We start from the raw sequence: 25,573 nt of genomic DNA on the forward strand, positions 1-25,573 counted from the left end.
CAAAGTGACGGAGGTTGGCTTCAACTCACCTAAACCAAGTTGCTCATATACAGAATATGGCAACAAATTCACACTCGCCCCTAAATCTAACAATGCTCGCTCTATCCTAAAGTCACCTATGATGCATGAGATGGTTGGGCAACCTGGATCTTTATATTTAGGGAGAATGTTGTGCTGCAAAATAGCACTCACATTTTCAGTTAAAAATGCATTCTTCTTAACATTTAATCGGCGCTTAACAGTACACAAGTCCTTCAAAAATTTGGCATATGAGGGTACTTGTTTGATTGCATCAAGAAGAGGTATGTTGATCTTTACTTGTTTAAAAAGCTCAAGAATTTCAGAATTAGGTTCGAGCTTTTGCAACGGCTTTAACCGTTGTGGAAAAGGTGGAGGAAAAGGACATTCAACTTTCTTAGTAGAAGTTGGAACCTCAACTTCTTCTTTGTCCTTTTCATCAACTTTGGGAGCATCAGAATCAGAAGTGACCTGCGGTCTCAATGGGACGGTTTGATCAATGACTTTCCCATTACGCAAAGTCATGATGCTCTTTGCATGCTCTGTATGCGAACTAGAAGGAGCCGTATTATTACTACCGTGCATTTGTGGGTTAGGTTGGGGTTGAGCTGGAAGCTTACCCTTCTCTTGGGTACTTAGGACGGTAGTCAACATTGACAATTGGTTCCTTATGTCTTCAAAATTTCGAGTATTTTGAGCATTGATATTAGCTTGACCTTGTAGAAAAGTTTGTATGGCTTGCAAGGTATCCTCGATATTTGGCTTTTGAGAGGGTGGTGATGCAAAAGTAGGATGTGCAGGTGAAGGAGCTGAATGATGTGACTGTTGAGGATGATCATTTCTCCACCTAAAGTTTGGATGATTCTTCCAACCAGGGTTATAGGTATTCGAGTATGGATCGTTATAAGGCTTTTGGTAGGAGTTCATAGCATTTGTTTGATCGTGCAAGACTTCTTTGAATGCCGGTATGGTGGGACAATCTGTAGTAGTATGACCCGACATATCGCAGATACCACAACACTCATTTCTAAGTTCTATAGTCTTGACAGGCTCAATCTTCCTAAGCTCAATTTCTTCTACCTTCCTAGTGAGGGCTGCCATTTTAGCATGAAGATCATCCTCAGTTCTGAGGTTGTAAAGGCCTCCCTGTACAGAGCTAGTAGGCTTAGGCAAAGACTTGTTGTTTCTATCCCCGTTATCCCAAAGTTGGGCAGTCTCAGCAAGGGAATCCAAATACTCTCATGCCTCATCAGGTTGTTTTTCTAAGAATCTACCATTGCACATGGTCTCTACAAACTGTTTCAACTGTGGAGATAAACCTTCATAAAAGAAGCTAATGGTTCTCCAAGTTTCGAACCCGTGATGAGGGCATGAGAGAAGAAGGTCTTTAAATCTTTCCCAACATTCATAAAATGTTTCATTATCTTTTTGTTGGAAATTGCTGATATGTCTTTTCAAAAAGTTGGTCCTTTGTGTGGGGAAGAACTTCTTTAAAAATTCTCTCTGCATATCTTGCCAATTTCTTATTGATCTAGGTCGCAAAGAGTTTAGCCATGTTTTGGCCTTATCCTTTAGAGAGAAAGGAAACAATGTCAACTTGAGGACATCCTCGGTGACATTTGGCACTCTAAATGTAATGCTCAATTCTTCAAAATCCTTTAAATGAAGATACGGACTTTCGGACTCTAACCCATGAAACTTGGGCAGCAATTGGATTACCCCTGGTTTGATATCAAAATGTCCTACATTATCAGGAAAAATTATGCATGAAGGTTGACTAGTCCTAGCCGGTTGTAGGTATTGTCTTAGAGTCATAACATGGGGTTCTCGTTCTCGATTGTGGTGACTCCCCGCATCTTCATTTAGATCAGCCATCTCACAAGGTGTGAGATATTGCGAAGGAATTTCAGAGGTATGTCCTAAGGGATGATCTAAAGTTGTACGACTTAATCGACCGGTGTCGTCCCTATTCCACTTTAGCATGCAAAATATTTCCCTCTTTTTTTTTCTTTTTTTTTAAAAAAAATAAATAAATATAAGTACCAACTAAAGATACCCTAAAACGACATCCTAAAACAAAAATCCTATTCACAATCAAACATGCAACAAAACATTACACCTCAATTTCTAATGTTTTTCTTAAATTTCTAGACAGCTCCTAACTGGTTTGAAGAGGGCACCTAAGCCTCCAATCCGGTCTAATGAACTGAGTTGACCAGGTAAGCTCCCAGGTAAGTGGAGGGGTCACGATGCGTTCGCAAAGGTCCCACTTAAAACCCACTTGCCTCGAACAGATGAACTGTCTCCCTTATAGGGACAAAGCTTGCCTAGACATCAACTAAGCCACAGAGCAAAATTGGTGCAACTTTCGGTGGTCTTCGTCCTATTGAGCTCGAATGTCCTTAGGGGCCAACGTCTAGTTGATTTTAGTTAAGCTTAGGATATTTATGCACTGGGGTGATTTTTGGGCTAAGGACGAGTGATGAAATCCCGACCTTATCTTTTTAAATGGGTTCAGCCCTTAGAATATTTTATGCTGATGCCTTATACTATATGCAACAATCAGGTGATTTTTTTTTTAATGTTTTATGACATGACATTAAATTTCATTGAATAGGTGATCAAGCAAATTAATTATATATATATTTTTTTAAATTTTATGAGTTGACGTTTAAAATTTGAATTCTGAAATTTGAAATTTGAAATTTTAAATTTTAGATTTTTCCTCTTTTTTTTATTTTTGAATAATCACCCTTGATCTATTCTTAAGGTTTCTTTTCTTCAATTTTTAATTAGCAACAAGGGTTAATGAGATATAATAACAATATAATTCTGATTCTAAAAAATAAATGCAGAAAATTCAAAACAGAAATCAGCAAGGTTTCGTATTAATCTGATGGTCTTAAAAATATCAGAATGTCAATCAGACCGTTCAGATTATCTAACAGTGTGTCTTGCACTAGCTGACCAAATTTGAGTAAAATCAGACGGCTAATTTCTATGATATCAGAGTTTGATGCCAACTGTGCAGGGAATTAAAAATAATAGTAAAGATGCAATTTTTTTTTTTTTTCAAAAGAAAAATACTAACTACTAAGGTAAAAATTAAATCTAAAATTATACTAATAACTCAGCCGTTCCCCGGCAACGGTGCCAAAAACTTGGTGCAAAAATAAAACTGCTCTCCCAAGTGCAGGAGAATCGCACAAGTAGTATAACTCGGAAGTCCGAGGTCGATTCCTCAGGGAACGATCTATGGATTATCAGCGTAATTTTTCGATGTAATTTTTAGTTGATTTTTTTGAAATTAAAAGCAGCGAATAATAGATGAATTAAACAAAGTTCAATAAGATAGAGATGGTAAGGGATCCGGAATCCTCCTTGATAATATTACTTTCAACAAATAAACTCAGAGATTCTCGATCAAGGATCAAATAAAAAAATAGTTTTAATCATGAAATATATTATTTGAATACACAAACTCAATGTTTAAGCATTCATCGCGTCAATTATGTCTACGACAAATCAAATATCAGAGCAATCCATGCATCAATAAATATAAAACATGATGAATCTATCTAATAAATAAATAGGAGAGAATCAGAACATATGAAAATATGTAACTCAATTAAAACCAAGGCTCAGAGTTTACTTCAAGAGAGTAACAAATCAAGGGTTCTCCCATCACCCTTTGCCAAAGAAATTAGCTTTCCATTACAACAATCACCTCCCCTTTTGTTTTTTTTCTTTTCTTTTCTTTTTGGAAACAGGGCATACCCTGTTTCCTTCTTCTCTTTTCCTTCAACCCCAGCAGGTGGCTCCTCTGTTTTTCCGAATGAGGGGTCCCCTTGCCTCTCCCAACAGAGAGAGCTTTACAGTTGGCATTCAATCCCCCTCTTTGCACTCGACGGAAGGGCTGCATCTCGGGCGGATCAGGATGCTGGGATTACGAGCGAATGGGGCGTGAGATGGGCGGAAGAGGAGCAGGCGCAGATCCAGGAATGGCTTGCGGAAGGATAGGCTGCACACGGACGCTGTGAAGGAGGCTGCGGGCGGATCCGGCGTTGAGGACGGACGCCGAGGATCGTGCAAGGGAGGCTGAGGTCTGGGAGGTTCAAATGGATGAGAGCTGCGGCAGGATCTTCGGATGCTGGGATCCTGGGACGCTGCTCACGGATGGCTGTAGGCGGGATCACATGCTGAAGAACGAAGATGGAGGAAGCTGGGAGGCGTGTGAAACGGGCGGAAGAAGGGGCGTTGATCGGGATGCTGGAGATGGAAATGGTTGCATCGCTGGAGGAGGCGGAATTGGTGGAGGAACGCGATCTCTTCCGGACGACCGCTGGGAGGTTTCACGGACACGGGAGCTGGAGCTGATCTTGGCTGGGCGGTGGCGGACGGCCGGGCGATGATCGTGGACTCGCGGATGCTGTGGAGCTGAGGAATCAGTGGATGAAGTTGATAGAAGGGGGATCTCGGGAGGTTGCACGGACACGGGAGCTGGGACTGGGAGATCATTGCGAGAGGAGCTGGACGTTGATCACGGGATGCTAGGATTGGGTGCGGGGATCAGATCACAGATCCTAGCTCACGGACGGCTGGAATCTTGAGTTGCATTGCGGAATTTGGGGAGTCGCTTGGGTGCACGGAAGAAGAGTCATAGACTCTGTTCTGCAGTTGGGAAGATGCATCCTTTTTAGATAAATTTATATAAAATAATGTTAAAATTATAATAAGTACTAAGGATAAAATATTAATCATGTAAATGTTAACATCTATTATTTATCATTATTTTGCTAGCATAGGCTAAGTTAATTGGTACTTAGATCGCACTTTTGTGCTCTCATCACCCGCCAATGGGAATTATACGTTGGACATGTCGACTTATAATCTGTGAGGAACGGGTTTCGACACCGCGCCACCGGTGATTAGAATAGTGGTTTCTGGACACCGTTTCCACCGGTGACTAACAATAGTAGTTTTTGGCATTCTGTGCAACCCATGCCACTGGGTTACGTGGCCGTAGCCTATCATGTTGAGATTCTGGTATCAGAGTTTTTGAAAAAATAATAATAAATTTTAAAAATAGTAAAACAATGTTATTTATGATTTATTCCAGTCATTATCCTGTGTTTTGAACTGACATGCTCTGACCCCACTTTGGGGTATTTTGTTGCTTACTAGGCTAGTGTAGCTCATTATTTTATTTTCTCTATTTTTCAGATCCAGAAGCTTGATCGCACGGGATTGGGGAGTGCGTTAGATTTTTCGATGATTTTTCAGTTATTGGTATTTCAGTTAAATTAGTTTGGACATTTGATTTTCACTTTGGAGTACATTTGAATTATGTTACCAAATGTTATTTTGGAACTCTATAAGACTGCTTTTGACCAACTTAAATAATTATGTCATCTTTAAATATGTGTGATTGCTTTGATATGATCTGCTGCCTTGCACGCCTGTGCGGTCCGCCGTGCGGGCGTGCGGCGTCTGCCGCGCCTCGGGCTCGGGGCGTGACAGATTTGGTAGTATCAGAGCCTGGTTTCAGATTCATAGGTGTTGCCCAGTAGATACAACCCAAGAGGGGGGGGTGAATTGGGTCTTTTAAAACTTTTAAGCTACTTCTAGTACTTTTTGATTAATTATGCTAAGTTGTAAATATGCGCAGTGAAAGTTAAACTTAGCAACAGTTTGATGTATAGAATGTGACTTGATTAAATATGCTTGCAACTAAAGGATGTGCAGATAAGAGTTAAGCAAGCAGTTTATCTAAGTAAGTGAGTGTGTTGGTTAGACAATAAGCAGAAGCATTACAAACACAAACAAACATATAGTGGTTCGGTGCACCCCAGCACCTACATCCACTCCCCAAGACTTCTTGGGAATTTCACTATAATCCTACAGATTACAGACGGTTGTTTTACAAGCTCACAACCCAACTTGTTGTTTTACGAGGTCACAACGAACTCGGTCGGTTTTCCCAGGCTCACCGACTAGAACCACTCCGATTGTTTTCCCGGGATCACAATCAAACCCTTACACGTTGGTTTTACCCTCGGCTCACCAACAAACCTTACACCGTTGGTTTTTCCTTTGGCTCACCAACAAACCTTACACCGTTGGTTTTCCCTTTGGCTCACCAACAAACCTTAACCCCTTGATTCAATCCCGTGATTGAATCAAGTTACAAGATAATAAAACAAAGTTTAAAACAAATCAAAGCTTCTTAAACAAGCAAATGTAACAATATAAACAAATAGAGTAAAGTGAAGTCCTCAAACGAGTTTTGAAGATGAAGGAGCTCGACTTCTTCTTTACTTGACCCTCTTCTGATTTGGCACGAAGTAGAGGATCACCGAGGCAGCACACTGATGGAGAGGAAGCTTTGGGATTCACTTGGAAGCTCTTCTTCTCTCTATTTCTCTTTGGATGGCCCTTTTTGTGCTTATGGGAGATTTCCCTTGTAATCTCTTTCCTAAATGTTGTCTCCCACTTCCATACCTTCTCCCCTAGCTCTCCTCTTGTTTTTATAGCTTTTGATGGCGTGGAAACAAGAATCTAGCCGTTAGAGACAAAAATAGAGCCGTTGGACACAGTCTGCACTTCCTGACAATATTACCGTTGGGATCGGAGTCGACTCGCGCGATCAGGAGTCGACTCGCCTGTTGCAGGAGTCGGCTCGTGCTTTACTGGAGACGACTCGGCCACTGTTCCAAATTTGAATTAAAGTGCAAGCCTTGACTGGGAGTCGACTCGACTTAACCCGGAGTCGACTCGCCAACATCTGGAGCTGACTTGGCATCTTCGGAGTCGGCTCATCCCATGAATCCAGAGGACATACTTTCTGATTTTCTTCCTCGAGTCGACTCGGATTCTCTTGGAGTCGACTCGGATCTCAGAGGCAGTAACTTGGTTTTCTGTCTGTTGATGGTCGCGGAGTCTCGGAGTCGACTCGTGCAATGCGGGAGTCGACTCGAATCTCAGAGTCCCAAAAATGCTCTCTGACTTTTTCTTTGTGTTCCGCTGAGAGTCGACTCTTGCTTTCTTTGGAATCGACCTACCAACCATCGGAGTCGACTCGCGTTCCACTGGAGTCGACTCGAATCTCAGACCCGAAAACTGCTCTCTGACTTTTCTGCCTGTGACTGCTAGGAGTCGACTCATACTTCTCCGGAGTCGACTCATACTTCTCCGGAGTCGACTCGAATTCCACTGGAGTCGACTCGAAGACTGTTCTTTTGAATTTTTCTTTTGATTTTACCCCTCCAATTTGAATCCTTTGAACTTTAAACTTTGGGCCAATAAATTGTAGCTTTCTTCCAACTTGAGAGCTTTGGAGGCCTTCTTGTGTTCTTCCAACTTGCTATGTTCCTTGCAAAATAAATATCTTTCTCCTTGCAACATAAACATTAGTATCTATACTTCAAGGTTTTGTGATCATCAAAATCAATCTATGAATCAATCTTTGGGTCATCAATCTCCCCCTTTTTGATGATGACAAAACTTGGAGTATATGCAATATAAAAGATATTGATTTCTAGAAGTAATACATAGCTAAGTTGCATGAAGTAGAAAACATATATATTTAAAAACATACTTCATGATAATGCTTTAGATTTAATCAGCTTAACACAATCAACATATTTAAATTTTAAGCTGATTTGTATTCAATTCAAAGTAATAAAGCATTCTGAGTATATAGCATATACTTAGATATTTCTCCCCCTTTTTGACAACATCAAAAAGATAGTGAAACATTAAGTACAAAGATCAGAGCAGAACACATCGAGTGGGAATTCAAGAGGTTTTTTTAATTTGATACCACAGATAGTTTTCTAATCAAGTGTAGGTGGAATCTTCCTTAGGTTAATTCAAGAAGTACCACAAATGATATTCAAGGAAAAATATGAGTGGAAATCTAACCTCTCTTCACTAAGTATGAAAGCTTGTTCATTTAAGACCTTTTGCCCAATCTATTAAGTATTTTATCAACATGAGAGCAATTTAATTAATTTTCAGAGTAAAAGATCAAAACTTATATATTTGGAAAAACATATCATCATGTTGGATCATTAATTCTTAATGACTTCAAAGTTCTTTTATGATAATAAGAGCATTGGGGCACAAATACCAAAATATGAGTTTATGCAATTTTTGATATATCTTTGAGCTCTTTTAAAGACTTTCTTTTAAGCACAATTTGATACATAAAATAATAAATTGGCACAAAATAGAAGTTCTAAAGAGCAAGCCAATTAAAACTCATTAGTGAGGTTCAAAATAGATTTTCTAAGAGATACTCAAGAAAATTTAATACATTGTTCTCCCCCTGTTTTATTAAATTAGAGGCTCTTAAGATTTGTAATTTGGTTCATGAGTGATGCATAAGATATACTAACCAAATAACACGCCTCAAGGTGTATCATAAAGATTTTCAGATTTAAATTTCAGATGATACATATTGGAGAGTATTAGGATCACTTTTCATTTAGTATTCTTTCCCTCTCCTATAGATTTATGTAATTAAGTTCCATAAGACCTCTCCTTCTGAAATTTTCTTTCTCCCCCTCAATTGATCATTCCATTTAAGAGTTTAGAATCCTAAGATAATGTTCAACAAAATTGTCAATCTCAAAAATATATTTTCTATAAGTTTCAGCTTATTTTCATAAGACTCAAGGTTTGAGATAAGACAACCTTTATAGAACTCATCTCAAGGTAATTAAAGCATGTCTTGCAATATAAGGAGGTTCATCAAAATCAATCCATAAAATTCAAAGCATGCATCAAAATAAAGTGTCTTTGGGATAGGATACTGAATATCTAAAGCTCCCCCTCAAAAGATACATTCTTCTTTAATCATTTTAAATTGTTGAATTTCAGATTATAGTGATAAACGTGAATAACACTGAAATCCTGTAATATCGAGAATGTAGAGTAATCTAGTATTATTTCAAAATTTGTAGTAATTACTCTTTCTAATCCTTTACGAACAAGTTATGCTTTCTCTTAATCTTAGAGAAAATGTACAGAAATATCAATCAGAAAATGATTCATTTGAAGCTTAGTTTCTTTCAACCGCATTTACATTTTCTTTCTTTTAGAAACATTTGAGTGAGCTGAAATATTTCTAGTTTTAAGATCATTCACTCTATTGATGGAAGTTTTTAATAATGTAGGGGAGAAAAACATATAGATGATCATTGAGGTATATATATTTATAGAACTCAATTTCTTAATCATAGTTTTTCAGCAATGTATACATGAAACACAATAAATCCTTTTAATATCAAAATAAAATCATATATTTAGAAATTTTTGTTTGCAATCAAGATCATCGAAAGACACATCATTTGAACCAATATTAGTATACTTTGAAGATAAGAAATGATATGTTTCGGATGCGTATCGGAGCAATCAACCAAGGCATCAAAATTAATTCTGTTTTTCTTACATTAAGAATTTATTTAAAAATCATATTGAGTTTAAGCTTTTATATAAAATCAGATTCTGAATTACATAAGGATTTTCAATAGAGGCTTTCAAAATCATAATTTGAGATATGTATCTTCCACATTGTAGCTCATCTTAAATCATTACGATTGAAAACACATATTTCAAACATATAAGAGCATATTCAGAATATTTGTATTTATGTTGAATTTTGGTGTGAATTAGAACATTATATACTAAAATTAGGCAAGTTGAAAGATAAAACAAAATCAATTTATTTTTCCTAAATAGAGATATCCTTCTCTTCTCCTTTATTCAACTTCCAGGTTTTAATGATGATTGTTAACAACCAATCTGAAAATTTCTTTTCAATAATGCCAAACAAAAATTTTATGTAATATTCCAAACATTCAATCAAGTTGTCCAAGCATGGAGCATTACAAAATATTGAGAATCCATAAATCAAGACATCATACCATATGCAAAATATATCATGTGTTGAGTCATGCATTAAAATACTAAGAACAAGCATGTCAAGAATCAAAATCTATTCCTTTTCAAATAAACTCCCCCTATTTATATATAATCTTGCACTGATTTCATCCTTAAAGTATGTTTTCAAGTGTTTAAAAAATTGACTTGATTCTTCTTATATACTTTTATTAACTTTGTCTTTCATTTTTACTTTCTTATGCTCTATACTCTATTTGCTCCCTATCCGGTGGAGTTGGGAAGGGGCACGAGGTACTACCACTAGCCTCCCTCTTGTGCCGTCCCTAATATGCCCTACACCGAATAGTTGGGTCAAATAGTGCCGGGTACTACCACTAGCCTCCCCATTGGCACCATCCCTATGATGAGCAATATAGAAAGGTTAAAATGTTCACTCCAAACTCTCCCTGTTTGAGTGTAATTAATTATAGATTTTATCCCTTCCAAATGTGCCGAATATATTATGCTTGTTTTGCTTTTCCTTAAGATTGAAGTACTTGCCTTTGCTCAGATTTTTCATCTCTTGAACAATGTCCATTTTCTTTTCTTTATCTCTCTCTCTTTTTGTCATTCTCAAGTAATTTACATGAAAGAGTAGAATAAAGAGATAATCTTATGTATCATATAGATGTATATTATGCAAACAACATTTTCATTGTGCTCAAGGATTCATAACTTCTCACAAGTTATTTTACATCAAAATTTTAAGCATATACTTGTGTATTTCATGGTTATGACATAGGCAAAGATATATTTTAGTTTGGGCAAACCATGAAATAATTTCTAAAAGTATAAGTCAGTCAATACACATATAGACATGATATCAAAAATTAATAATTAAAGAATTTAATCATGCCATAATAAGATTTAAGTTACTGACTTTGCTCAACTAATTTGTGAGAAAGGTATCTAAATTACCTATTCATTATATGTTCTTCAAGCCAAACTAGATTTCTTATGTGTGAACTTTTGGCTGAAGAAGATCCTCTCTCTTGTTTGCATGTGAATCTTTAGTGTATCTTACATGAAGATATCCTTCAAGCATGTAAATTTCTCACTTTTCTTTCTTGAAGGAAGGTCATTAGTTTCTTTAAGATACAAAGCATTCATCCAACATATATATTTTTAACTAGATGACTCAATATAAGATATGACAATAGTTGCATGTTGAGTCACTTTACTCAAGAGATTACCTAAATATAAGCAAGCACATATCACTTGAACTAAAGAAATAGATTCATTAACCAAGATAGTTCAAGGACAAGCATGTGAGGCAATAAACAGATTTATCAAGGTCAAATCAATTTAGTTTAGATTCTATTTGCTTAAGATAATTATCAATAAGATGTGTTAACTAAGTTTTAATCAACTTATCTTAAACGTTTGTTTCTATCAAAATTCAGATTATGACGTATTTGTTATCAATAAAATATGATTAATTAAAGTTAGATTGAAGTCTTGCACAAGGTCACATAATGAGCATACAATCTGGTCTACTAGCTGTATGATAAAATAATTATTCTATCATGCTTCAATACAGCTTTAAACAATAGATCTACTTTGCTCATCCTTTACAATTTCTACAAGATGGGGTCATAGATATACCTTCTTCACGCCAATCTTCTATAAGAGTTTTCTTGTGGACTAACGTTGGTCAATGAAGATCCCCTTTCCTGTTTGTCTTAATTTGGAGTTTGAGAGAAGATGTTAATTCATTCATCATATTTCAAACTCACCTTGCAATATAACTATTCATATAGATTTTCATTGGTAGAACAAAAATGATGCCATCAATGTGTGCTATGAGCAAGCAAGATATCATAGACTCTTCTTTTTGATGCATAAATTTATCACTATTACTTTCTATCAACAAGGTTACCTAAGCTTTTCTATATCAAGCTTTTGATGCTTGTTTTAAATCACATATTGCTTTATCATATATGTAATGTGTAATTTTTAAATATGGTGGTTATTTGACATAGATCTACTTTTTAATGAAATAACCACATAGGAGTGAATTCTACACATTCATTTGACAGAATATAAAGCTCATGAGTCAAGCAAATGATAGTGGTGATCTTTACTTTTAATCATGCAAGAATCAAGATCTATTTCATCTTTTTTGATTCAGTCTTTTAGTAGTTATCAATTTTTCTTCATTAAGTGCATTTCTGAAAAACTCAATTTTGTTATAATTATTAACAAGTTTTCAGATTGTTATATGTAAAAGATTAACCATATATAATTTGATCTTAGTATCTTGACAATAAATCATTAGTCTCATAGAGAATAAGACGACTTGATATTTTTGCAACTAAAATCTTTTCATTGAATATTCTATATGCATTGCTTGATGAATGATATCCAAGGATAGACATATCTCTATCAGATTTGGCATTATTTTTCATAAGAACATATCAAGCATAACATGTACGACTGAAAAATATGAAAGATATGCAATGGTTCATTTTCCATTTTTCAAAAGATCAAAAGGAGTTTTCATCAAAAATAGATCTAAATAGAAATCATATGTATGACAAGCAGTGATGATAGCTTTTTTTAAAAAATCATTTAAGTAGATGACTATCATACACAATTGTCTTTTTCATTTCTTCAAGAATTCTATTAATCCTATTTTACTTAAGGTGTCCTTGGTGCTGAAAATATTATTTTTCTGTGCACAACTTAACACAAAATTGGTTTTCAATTACTATGCCATGATTTCATAGTTTGCAAACCTTTATCATTTGATCGCTTTTTGTGAGTTTGTGCCAATGCAGAAAATATTTTAATTTGAGAGCCAAGAACAAGGCTAATGTAAGCTTTTGAAAAAATTAGTGTTGGAAACAACATCTCTAGATTTAGAAATTATTTTTGTTTGTTTCCTTAGTTAGCATGCATAGTAAAACTTTGACCTTTAAGAGGATAATCTAAGTAAGCCTATGGCAAGGTCTTTTGAGATTAAGTACATACTAGCATGAGCTGATTTCATATGCCAAATATGGTTTCTTTAATCTTGGTATTCATAGTGCATATATTCAAAAGCATACCAAGTACACATTATCATATCTATGATCAATAAACAATAATGCCATAGATAAAAACTCTCAATCAAGCATATAGAGAATTCATAGAGTTATTCTTAATAAGTTGATTAATCATTTAGCACCTTATCCACTAGTGAGTAAAATGAAATGATTTGATTATATTTCCAAAAGTATTTTCTATATCACAAAATTGATCACTACTAGCAAATCATATCAAATACTAAAGCACAAATAATGATGAGATGCAAGAATTACTGATTTCATAATTATTTTTTTTGTTAATAACTTTTTAAGTTTCTTTATGTTCCATGGGTACCTTGGTACACCTATGTGTACATCCTCATTTTCTCATTTTGGGTACCCAAGCTTGCTTGAGTCCTTGAGAGTTAGGACATATGGTTCCTTTTGGAACCCATATCTGTTTAATAGTAATAACTTTACCATTTGATTTAATTATACTAGAACGATAGGTAAAGTTGTTATTCCCATCCTTTTCATTTTTGAAATAAGTTATCTTATTTAATGGTTTGCTTGGTAAATTGATAACCTTTTTCTCTAGAGATTTATGGCTAAGTGAAGGAGTCAAGCTAAATTTTGATTTATCAAAATCAGCATGTTGGCTTTCAAACATCATTTTTAATCTTTCTGAGCTTACGGTGAATTTGTTAATGCAAGATTTTAATTGATTAATTTATTCGCTTAAGTTTTGATTTTCTTTAATTAAGCTATGATTTTTCTGAATCAATTCTTCTGAAAATGACCTTAAGCATTCATTTTCAGAATTTAGTTTCTCTTGTATTTCATCATTAGAATTTCTTTCTTTTGAAATTTTCAGATTTAGTTTCTTAAGATTTTTATTCTTTACAGCTAATTTTCTACATTCACCATACAAATCATGAAAAACATTTAATAATTCATCATAAGAAAATTCTTCTTGAAAATTATTTGATGTAAGAGTAGATTCAGTTTTTACCTTGTCTTCTTGTGCCATAAAGCACAAGTCAGTTACCTCTTGTAGTTTCTTGGAGCTAATATCATCATTGTCGCTCCTAACTTTTATTTTCTGGCTTGACTCTTTCTTGGTCAAGGCTTTCTTCCTTTCTTCTTGCTTCCTTTTCTTCTTTGTCTTTAGGAAGCTGATTTGCCTCGGAGTCGACTCGGACCTTATTGGAGTCGACTCGGTGAACTTGAGAGTCGACTCTGAGATACTTGGAGTCGACTCGACTGAGGGAGATTCAACACCCTTTTCTGCAGTCTCATTGTTAGTATATATTTGAAGCACATGTGAGCTAGTCTGAGATTTATCATAAATATTTTCTAAAGTATCCCAGATCTCCTTAGCAGATAAGCATGCAGAAATTTCATTAAACTTCGTTTCTTGAATAGCACAATATAACATGTTCATAGCATTAGCGTTCAATTGTGCTAAGTCCTTTTCATTAATAGTTTGTGAGAGTGTGTGAAGGTCATTTGTTATGATTTTCCATAAATAATAGTTTTGTGATTGAATAAAAATGCGCATGCGTATTTTCCAATGTGTATAGTTTATGCCATTAAATAGTGGAGGTGTATCAATTGATTGTCCTTCTCCTAGAAAACTATCTATTTGACTTGTCATGATCTTTGGCTCTTGATCGTGAGATCAATAATTAAACTTAGAGCACCTGCTCTGATACCACTTGTTGCCCAGTAGATACAACCCAAGAGGGGGGGGTGAATTGGGTCTTTTAAAACTTTTAAGCTACTTCTAGTACTTTTTGATTAATTATGCTAAGTTGTAAATGTCACGACCCCCGCCCCGTTCCCGGCGGGCCGCCGCGACGGTCCTAGGGTGCGGGTAGGCATAAGGCCACCAGCCACCGCGTAGAACCCTACTACCTATCAATCATCAATAGATCTTGAAAAATTTGGCATGATACATGCACAAAATGATCACTTTTCCTATAGTGACCTGTCAGGATTATCTCAATACATACAACACACTACCTGTCAGAGCAGCAATCACATAATCCGTCACATAATGAACCTGGACAATATATATTAATACATTATCTCAGGCATATAACTCATCTGTATAAAAATCTGGTTCCCATTCCATCCATGGTCAAACCCATATCCACAACAGGATCTATGACTGTAACTATGCACTATATATAATAGAAGGTTTATAATACACCAAAAGGGTATAAACCTCTATCTACATTGTACTATACTATGGAGCGGCACAGCTAGCAGGCAATCTCTAACCCTGCTCCTCTCTATACAATACCTGCCCTGCAATCAAAAACACCAAACTGGGGAGTGAGTATATAAATACTCAGTGAGTGGAGTAGAGAGTACTATGCACATGAGACAGAATATAATCATGGCTCGAGATGAAATCTCAAGATCAATAACAAGATGAACATGATCTCAACATAGAGAATATGGAGTAAATCATCAATATCACCACAATCAATATCAACTCATCTGAAGCATATATGGAATAATCAAGTAAACATATATGCTACTCATGAATATGCTCAACAGATCATAATGCTGGAACATACAAATCAGGTGTCAATATGCTGAAATCATCACTAGACAGCTATCGGGAGGTGGGTTTTACGCCCCAGGCGAACCAGCAACAACTCCCTACTGCCATATGCATATATCGAATATGACACCACACCAATATGTAAATCATCACTAGACAGCTGTCGGGAGGTGGGTTTTACGCCCCAGGCGAACCAGCAACAACTCCCCACTGTCACATGCATATGCAGGATAAGATACCACACTGATCATGTAAATGCTGGCCAGTATCCAGAACAGAAATCCATCTCACATCTACATACTAAACGGCACCTCGCGGGAATTCTACATCCGCGGAAAGCCATACTGCACCTCGCGGGGTCTTACTATGCCCGGCGGCAAGCAGAATATAAGTCGTAGGACCGGCCGATCCTACGCCTAGGGCCGTGTCCCCCCCTAGGAAGGGACTGGGCTCCACCCACCCAGAAGGCTACTATGTGCACAAAGGCCGATGTTCAACCCCATCGACTATAGGTGTCCTGCAGATACTGCCAAGCCATGGATAAATGCCATAATGCACCCTCCCAATACTCTACTAAAAAGGAGCATAATTAAGACTACCACTCACTCGACTCCGACCCAATCATAAACTAACATTAGGGTTGGGAGTGAGGGGTCAAGGGTGTGCAATGCAACTCAATATACCACTGAAATGGGCTCTACAAATCTTTGAAATAGAGGAAATGGAATCAATTTACAAAAGAAGTCATTTCACAATTCAGATCAAATTTAACTACTCATAAAGGAGTATAATCAAGGTTACCACTCATAAGTCTTTGAAATATAGGAAATGAAATCAATTTACAAAAGAAATCATTTCACAATTCGGAATCAATTTGATTACTCATCAACCCCTCGTAATTCCTCTCAATGTTCCCTCAAATGCATGTACAGAATAATCAAGCATAGAGAATCAAGATTATAGAGGAATCTACTATAACAATTAATCAATAAGCTCAGGTGGAATCAAGTCACACTTGGCAACATTTATGAAAATGAATAAGGAATGTGCTCATGGTGCAAAGTACAAACTCCCACTCACCTGCCAATCCGACACGGCCTCGATACGCCTCTAGAATTTTACAGTAGGCAGCAGGGGACTTCTTCCTCTTGTTCCCTAGCTTCTTGCCCAACTGTGACATGCATTTACAATACATTTAGTTTTGTATCAAGGGCTATAATCTACGTGCCAATTATAATATAGGGAACTTTAATTGATTCAACTCCCCCATTCCCTAAATCTTTTCTTTTCTTTCTTCTTTTTCTTTTTAATTAATTAACTCACCATTTATGTGTATTAGGGACTCCTTTGCATGAGTACAAGGTCCCTTTTAGCTTGATCTAGGCTTAATACTCTATTATAGCATGAAATCCCCTATTTTCCACCCGGATGAACAGTAACCCGAACTGACAGTGGGTTACTTCATTCCGGTTTTGATCCACTTTCAGGACTCCAAATTTGATGAAATTTTTACCTAACATTCTACACTCATAGGGAATTCCAAAGAGGTAAAATGCATTGCTATCGGAGGTCGTTTGGCCCCCTAAATAATTCGCCGAAGTTGGGACTTCGACACAATTTTTCCGTAGTGTCGGAAAAATTTGTCAAAATCCGATTCTTCCTTTTTTAACCGCCTCTACAACCCTTATCCGACCCCTCTAGACTATATCCACCCTTTGTATAGCCTAATGTCATCAAAAGACTAGATAGGGACGGATATTTACCTTTTTCTTTTTGGAAATCGAGGTCTTTGCGTAGAGGGGAAGGAGATCTACGTTTTTCCCTTCAGCTGGAAGTGCAATCGGGACTCCCTTTCCTCCTCGAATCCCTTTCCTCTTCTTCTTTCTTCTTCTTCTTCTTCTCTTTTTCCTTCTTTCTTTCCTCTCTGCGTCTCTGACTCTCCCTCTCTGTTACTCTCTCTCAGTTTCCATCCCAACGCCAGCCAACCAACTCAAAACCCTCCAATTAAGTCACATCAAAACACTATTTACCCTTTGTTTAATATTATTAAATTCCCATTTTGCCCCTAACACTTCAATATATCTACTGTTATGCCATTAACTTTTGATTCCTTTCCAATTTTACCCTTACCACTTCAACGCATCTACAACTATGCCATTATCTTTTCATTCCTTCCAATTTTACCCCTTATATCAATTTTAAAGAACTATTCTATCCCTTTTTATAAAAAAAAAATTTTGGGGTTGTTACATCCTCCCCCCCTTATATTAAATTCGTCCTCGAATTTAAAAGGGTAAATTACCTGATTACTCAAAGGGGTGACTGTATCTGCTCTTCATATTCTGCTCGGTGTGGTATTGGGAATCAAATAAATTGGGAGTGTTTTACCTTCTATCTCTACCACATAGGTAGGATATACATACTTCGCTTCTATACTATCCCCTACAGGTGTACTAATAGCTAAGGGGATATGCATTAATATCTTATCCTTAGCTAACTTTTTAGCAAAATAAGGGGATACAAATGAATGGGTAGCTCCAGAATCAAATAACACTCTAGCTTTAATCTTATCAATGAAGAGCATACCTGTCACAGCTGCATTCGATGCCTGTGCCTCTTGTGGATTTACCGTGAATACCCTTCCTTGCCCTCTGCCTACTGGAGCTGATGGCTGAGATGGTCCAGCATTCTGCTGTGACACTGGTGTCTGACCTCTGCCTCTGCCTACAGGCCCCCTACTACTAGGCCTGTCCATCTGCACAGAAGGATAGGATTCCAAGGGCACAAACTGCTGGGTGGCACCCTGCGGGCATTCTCTGACAAAATGACCCGGCTGTCCACATCTGTAGCACACTCCCTGACCCATTCTGCATCTGCCAGGGTGCTGCTTCTCACATATGCCACACACTGGCCATGATTGAAACTTGGATTCAGTTCTGGCCATAGTGACCGGAGGACGAGGTACTGATGGTAGAAAAGTATCTTGTGATTGACCTCTTTCCCTCCATTTCCTCTTACGTGGGGCAGGTGGAGTTGAGCGTACAGACTGCTCCGTCGGGCCCTCCGAGAGATCTACTCCCTCAGATCTACCTCTACTGCTTTGCTCCTTCCCCACACTCATTTTTCTCTGTTCTCTTTCAGCTCTTTCCTCTTTGTTTCTGGTCTCCCACTGTTTTGCTTTATCTATCAGCCTAGACAAGGTGGGGACCTCTACTGCCAACACCGCATTATAAAGCGGGGAAATCAGACCCCGCCTGAATCTTTCTATCCTGACAGCTTCAGTGGGGATGATGTAAGGAGCATACTTTCCCAATCTAGTGAACTCACGAGCGTACTCAGATACGCTCATTCCGGGCATCTGCTTCAGCCTCTCAAACTGAAGAGCCCGATTCTGCCTCTCAGCAGGAGACAAAAACTCATCCATCACTGCTTGCCTGAACTCTTCCCAGGTTGGAGGATTCCTACTGTACAATCTGTCCTCCATATGCCTCTGGTACCAGTCCCAGGCATCTTCCTTCATTGTAAGCCCTACAAGTTCTATAGCTCTTGCATCAGAACAGGGCAGTCTCCGTATCATCTTTTCAGTCTCCTCCAGAAATCTCTGAGGATCTTCACCTTCTTCCCCCTTAAACTCCGGAGTTCTGAGCCTCAGAAATTCCTGTACAGTAATCCTCTCATCATCTAGAGCCCGCCTGGCCAAACTTCTTGGCACAGGTACAGGAGGTGGGATGGATACTACTGACGGGGCAGGAGATTTCTCCCGAGCAATCTGCTCCCTCAGAGCCTGATTCTCCGCCAGTAACTGTTCCATCAATGTATCTCTACTTCCTACATCTCCTTGATCATCAACCCTCCGTCTATCAGCAGGAGGAGGTTTTTCTCTTTGGGGCTCGACATGTGCAGAACCCGCATCCAATGCTATATCTGGCTCCATCCTCCTTCCAAGACGAGCAGGTCCTCTCCTAGGAAGTATTCTTTATATCTCTCTAAAAAAGTCAAAAAGAGAGGATGGTCGTTACACACTGAGTTATGATATATTTTACTGAGTTGTAAATGACTCATAAAATAACATACAGAAAAATCCTATGCTCCATAGTATAATCCTATACTTAATCCTGACTCACCCTATTGCTCTGACAAGACTCTCTTAACCTTTGCTCTGATACCAAGCTTTGTCACGACCCCCGCCCCGTTCCCGGCGGGCCGCCGCGACGGTCCTAGGGTGCGGGTAGGCATAAGGCCACCAGCCACCGCGTAGAACCCTACTACCTATCAATCATCAATAGATCTTGAAAAATTTGGCATGATACATGCACAAAATGATCACTTTTCCTATAGTGACCTGTCAGGATTATCTCAATACATACAACACACTACCTGTCAGAGCAGCAATCACATAATCCGTCACATAATGAACCTGGACAATATATATTAATACATTATCTCAGGCATATAACTCATCTGTATAAAAATCTGGTTCCCATTCCATCCATGGTCAAACCCATATCCACAACAGGATCTATGACTGTAACTATGCACTATATATAATAGAAGGTTTATAATACACCAAAAGGGTATAAACCTCTATCTACATTGTACTATACTATGGAGCGGCACAGCTAGCAGGCAATCTCTAACCCTGCTCCTCTCTATACAATACCTGCCCTGCAATCAAAAACACCAAACTGGGGAGTGAGTATATAAATACTCAGTGAGTGGAGTAGAGAGTACTATGCACATGAGACAGAATATAATCATGGCTCGAGATGAAATCTCAAGATCAATAACAAGATGAACATGATCTCAACATAGAGAATATGGAGTAAATCATCAATATCACCACAATCAATATCAACTCATCTGAAGCATATATGGAATAATCAAGTAAACATATATGCTACTCATGAATATGCTCAACAGATCATAATGCTGGAACATACAAATCAGGTGTCAATATGCTGAAATCATCACTAGACAGCTATCGGGAGGTGGGTTTTACGCCCCAGGCGAACCAGCAACAACTCCCTACTGCCATATGCATATATCGAATATGACACCACACCAATATGTAAATCATCACTAGACAGCTGTCGGGAGGTGGGTTTTACGCCCCAGGCGAACCAGCAACAACTCCCCACTGTCACATGCATATGCAGGATAAGATACCACACTGATCATGTAAATGCTGGCCAGTATCCAGAACAGAAATCCATCTCACATCTACATACTAAACGGCACCTCGCGGGAATTCTACATCCGCGGAAAGCCATACTGCACCTCGCGGGGTCTTACTATGCCCGGCGGCAAGCAGAATATAAGTCGTAGGACCGGCCGATCCTACGCCTAGGGCCGTGTCCCCCCCTAGGAAGGGACTGGGCTCCGCCCACCCAGAAGGCTACTATGTGCACAAAGGCCGATGTTCAACCCCATCGACTATAGGTGTCCTGCAGATACTGCCAAGCCATGGATAAATGCCATAATGCACCCTCCCAATACTCTACTAAAAAGGAGCATAATTAAGACTACCACTCACTCGACTCCGACCCAATCATAAACTAACATTAGGGTTGGGAGTGAGGGGTCAAGGGTGTGCAATGCAACTCAATATACCACTGAAATGGGCTCTACAAATCTTTGAAATAGAGGAAATGGAATCAATTTACAAAAGAAGTCATTTCACAATTCAGATCAAATTTAACTACTCATAAAGGAGTATAATCAAGGTTACCACTCATAAGTCTTTGAAATATAGGAAATGAAATCAATTTACAAAAGAAATCATTTCACAATTCGGAATCAATTTGATTACTCATCAACCCCTCGTAATTCCTCTCAATGTTCCCTCAAATGCATGTACAGAATAATCAAGCATAGAGAATCAAGATTATAGAGGAATCTACTATAACAATTAATCAATAAGCTCAGGTGGAATCAAGTCACACTTGGCAACATTTATGAAAATGAATAAGGAATGTGCTCATGGTGCAAAGTACAAACTCCCACTCACCTGCCAATCCGACACGGCCTCGATACGCCTCTAGAATTTTACAGTAGGCAGCAGGGGACTTCTTCCTCTTGTTCCCTAGCTTCTTGCCCAACTGTGACATGCATTTACAATACATTTAGTTTTGTATCAAGGGCTATAATCTACGTGCCAATTATAATATAGGGAACTTTAATTGATTCAACTCCCCCATTCCCTAAATCTTTTCTTTTCTTTCTTCTTTTTCTTTTTAATTAATTAACTCACCATTTATGTGTATTAGGGACTCCTTTGCATGAGTACAAGGTCCCTTTTAGCTTGATCTAGGCTTAATACTCTATTATAGCATGAAATCCCCTATTTTCCACCCGGATGAACAGTAACCCGAACTGACAGTGGGTTACTTCATTCCGGTTTTGATCCACTTTCAGGACTCCAAATTTGATGAAATTTTTACCTAACATTCTACACTCATAGGGAATTCCAAAGAGGTAAAATGCATTGCTATCGGAGGTCGTTTGGCCCCCTAAATAATTCGCCGAAGTTGGGACTTCGACACAATTTTTCCGTAGTGTCGGAAAAATTTGTCAAAATCCGATTCTTCCTTTTTTAACCGCCTCTACAACCCTTATCCGACCCCTCTAGACTATATCCACCCTTTGTATAGCCTAATGTCATCAAAAGACTAGATAGGGACGGATATTTACCTTTTTCTTTTTGGAAATCGAGGTCTTTGCGTAGAGGGGAAGGAGATCTACGTTTTTCCCTTCAGCTGGAAGTGCAATCGGGACTCCCTTTCCTCCTCGAATCCCTTTCCTCTTCTTCTTTCTTCTTCTTCTTCTTCTCTTTTTCCTTCTTTCTTTCCTCTCTGCGTCTCTGACTCTCCCTCTCTGTTACTCTCTCTCAGTTTCCATCCCAACGCCAGCCAACCAACTCAAAACCCTCCAATTAAGTCACATCAAAACACTATTTACCCTTTGTTTAATATTATTAAATTCCCATTTTGCCCCTAACACTTCAATATATCTACTGTTATGCCATTAACTTTTGATTCCTTTCCAATTTTACCCTTACCACTTCAACGCATCTACAACTATGCCATTATCTTTTCATTCCTTCCAATTTTACCCCTTATATCAATTTTAAAGAACTATTCTATCCCTTTTTATAAAAAAAAATTTTGGGGTTGTTACAGTAAATATGCGCAGTGAAAGTTAAACTTAGCAACAGTTTGATGTATAGAATGTGACTTGATTAAATATGCTTGCAACTAAAGGATGTGCAGATAAGAGTTAAGCAAGCAGTTTATCTAAGTAAGTGAGTGTGTTGGTTAGACAATAAGCAGAAGCATTACAAACACAAACAAACATATAGTGGTTCGGTGCACCCCAGCACCTACATCCACTCTCCAAGACTTCTTGGAAATTTCACTATAATCCTACAGATTACAGCCGGCTGTTTTACAAGCTCACAACCCAACTTGTTGTTTTACGAGGTCATAACGAACTCGGTCGGTTTTCCCAGGCTCACCGACTAGAACCACTCCGATTGTTTTCCCGGGATCACAATCAAACCCTTACACGTTGGTTTTACCCTCGGCTCACCAACAAACCTATCTCCGTTGGTTTTCCCTTTGGCTCACCAACAAACCTTACACCGTTGGTTTTCCCTTTGGCTCACCAACAAACCTTAACCCCTTGATTCAATCCCGTGATTGAATCAAGTTACAAGATAATAAAATAAAGTTTAAAACAAATCAAAGCTTCTTAAACAAGCAAATGTAACAATATAAACAAATAGAGTAAAGTGAAGTCCTCAAACGAGTTTTGAAGATGAAGGAGCTCGACTTCTTCTTTACTTGACCCTCTTCTGATTTGGCACGAAGTAGAGGATCACCGAGGCAGCACACTGATGGAGAGGAAGCTTTGGGATTCACTTGGAAGCTCTTCTTCTCTCTATTTCTCTTTGGATGGCCCTTTTTGTGCTTATGGGAGATTTTCCTTGTAATCTCTTTCCTAAATGTTGTCTCCCACTTCCATACCTTCTCCCCTAGCTCTCCTCTTGTTTTTATAGCTTTTGATGGCGTGGAAACAAGAATCTAGCCGTTAGAGACAAAAATAGAGCCGTTGGACACAGTCTGCACTTCCTGACAATATTACCGTTGGGATCGGGGTCGACTCGCGCGATCAGGAGTCGACTCGCCTGTTGCAGGAGTCGGCTCGTGCTTTACTGGAGACGACTCGGCCACTGTTCCAAATTTGAATTAAAGTGCATGCCTTGACTGGGAGTCGACTCGACTTAACCCGGAGTCGACTCGCCAACATCTGGAGCTGATTTGGCATCTTCGGAGTCGGCTCATCCCATGAATCCAGAGGACATACTTTCTGATTTTCTTCCTCGAGTCGACTCGGATTCTCTTGGAGTCGACTCGGATCTCAGAGGCAGTAACTTGGTTTTCTGTCTGTTGATGGTCGCGGAGTCTCGGAGTCGACTCGTGCAATGCGGGAGTCGACTCGAATCTCAGAGTCCCAAAAATGCTCTCTGACTTTTTCTTTGTGTTCCGCTGAGAGTCGACTCTTGCTTTCTTTGGAGTCGACCTACCAACCATCGGAGTCGACTCGCGTTCCACTGGAGTCGACTCGAATCTCAGACCCGAAAACTGCTCTCTGACTTTTCTGCCTGTGACTCCTAGGAGTCGACTCATACTTCTCCGGAGTCGACTCATACTTCTCCGGAGTCGACTCGAATTCCACTGGAGTCGACTCGAAGACTGTTCTTTTGAATTTTTCTTTTGATTTTACCCCTCCAATTTGAATCCTTTGAACTTTAAACTTTGGGCCAATAAATTGTAGCTTTCTTCCAACTTGAGAGCTTTGGAGGCCTTCTTGTGTTCTTCCAACTTGCTATGTTCCTTGCAAAATAAATATCTTTCTCCTTGCAACATAAACATTAGTATCTATACTTCAAGGTTTTGTGATCATCAAAATCAATCTATGAATCAATCTTTGGGTCATCAATAGGGCTATGTTTGAAACAGTCATATTTGAGCCTAAGTTTTAAGATCCTTAGGATTCGTTGAAAAGTTGAGAGATGGGGTAGTAACTAGACAAAGAGATAATGTTCATTTGTTTTGTTAACTATTTTGTATTATTCTGTTTGGATAAATTTTTAAAATTTATATATTTTCACTGAATCAGAATGCCGCCTCGCCGTGTCCGTAGCTTGAATCGGATGGTTGGGCGTTCTCGGGGAAGAGCCCCCACTAACCAAGCGGGCGAGGCATCGCATAACTCAGGGCCCCAGGGTCAATCAACTCCAGAAGCTGCCGTCGGAAATCAAACTCGGGTGCTCGAACTGATCGAGGAGGTCGTCGGGTTAGTACGCCAACAGAGGCAACAATCTCAGCAACCAATCCAGCAGGATGTTGCTCCTCCTGAGCAAAGAAGAAGTATAGCAGAATTCAAGAGAATAGCACCTTCGGCTTTTAAAGGCACTACTAGTCCTCAAGAGGCCGAAACCTGGATAGATGAAATGGAGAAAGCCTTCAGAGCAATGGAGTGCACCGATAAAGAGAAGATCAGATTTGCCACCTATATGCTTCAGGACCGAGCTCATCATTGGTGGATGTCTGTGGAGCGCACATTGGCACCCGAGCAGGAGGCACTTACCTGGCAAAGATTCCGCACAGCATTCTACTCCAAGTATTTTCCCTCCAGTCGCCTGAGGGAGCTAGAAAGGGAATTTTTCAATCTGAATCAAGGAACTATGACTGTGGATGAGTATGAGGCAGAGCTTGACAGGCTATCTCGGTTTGCTCCCACCCTCGTCATGGATGTAGAGTCTCGGATGAGGAGATTTGAAGAAGGATTGAAGCCTCACTTACGTCGAAGTTTGGCCGCAATACACTCGACGAACTATGATGATCTGGTAGACAGGGCTAAGAATCTGGAAATTGTCTGGAAAGAAACATATGATGCCAAAGATAGAATACAAAAGAAGAGGAGTAGAAATGATGATACTTGTTACGGGAGAACTTAGCCACCA

At 38.7% G+C, this 25,573-nt stretch overlaps 1 non-coding gene and 1 pseudogene across 1 annotated transcript; one reads left to right on the forward strand and one right to left on the reverse strand.

Moving 5' to 3' along the window:
* LOC120110751 overlaps positions 1–24,817 on the reverse strand; it is a 28,736-nt pseudogene extending 3,919 nt beyond the window's left edge.
* Positions 1,373–1,481, forward strand: LOC120110955. Its single transcript, XR_005512075.1, has one exon. It is a non-coding gene; the product is annotated as a small nucleolar RNA R71 (small nucleolar RNA).
* Positions 24,818–25,573: the final 756 nt, after the last annotated feature.

This window comes from Phoenix dactylifera, chromosome 5 (genome assembly GCF_009389715.1).
Source record: "Phoenix dactylifera cultivar Barhee BC4 chromosome 5, palm_55x_up_171113_PBpolish2nd_filt_p, whole genome shotgun sequence".
Classification (NCBI taxonomy): Eukaryota; Viridiplantae; Streptophyta; class Magnoliopsida; order Arecales; family Arecaceae; genus Phoenix; species Phoenix dactylifera.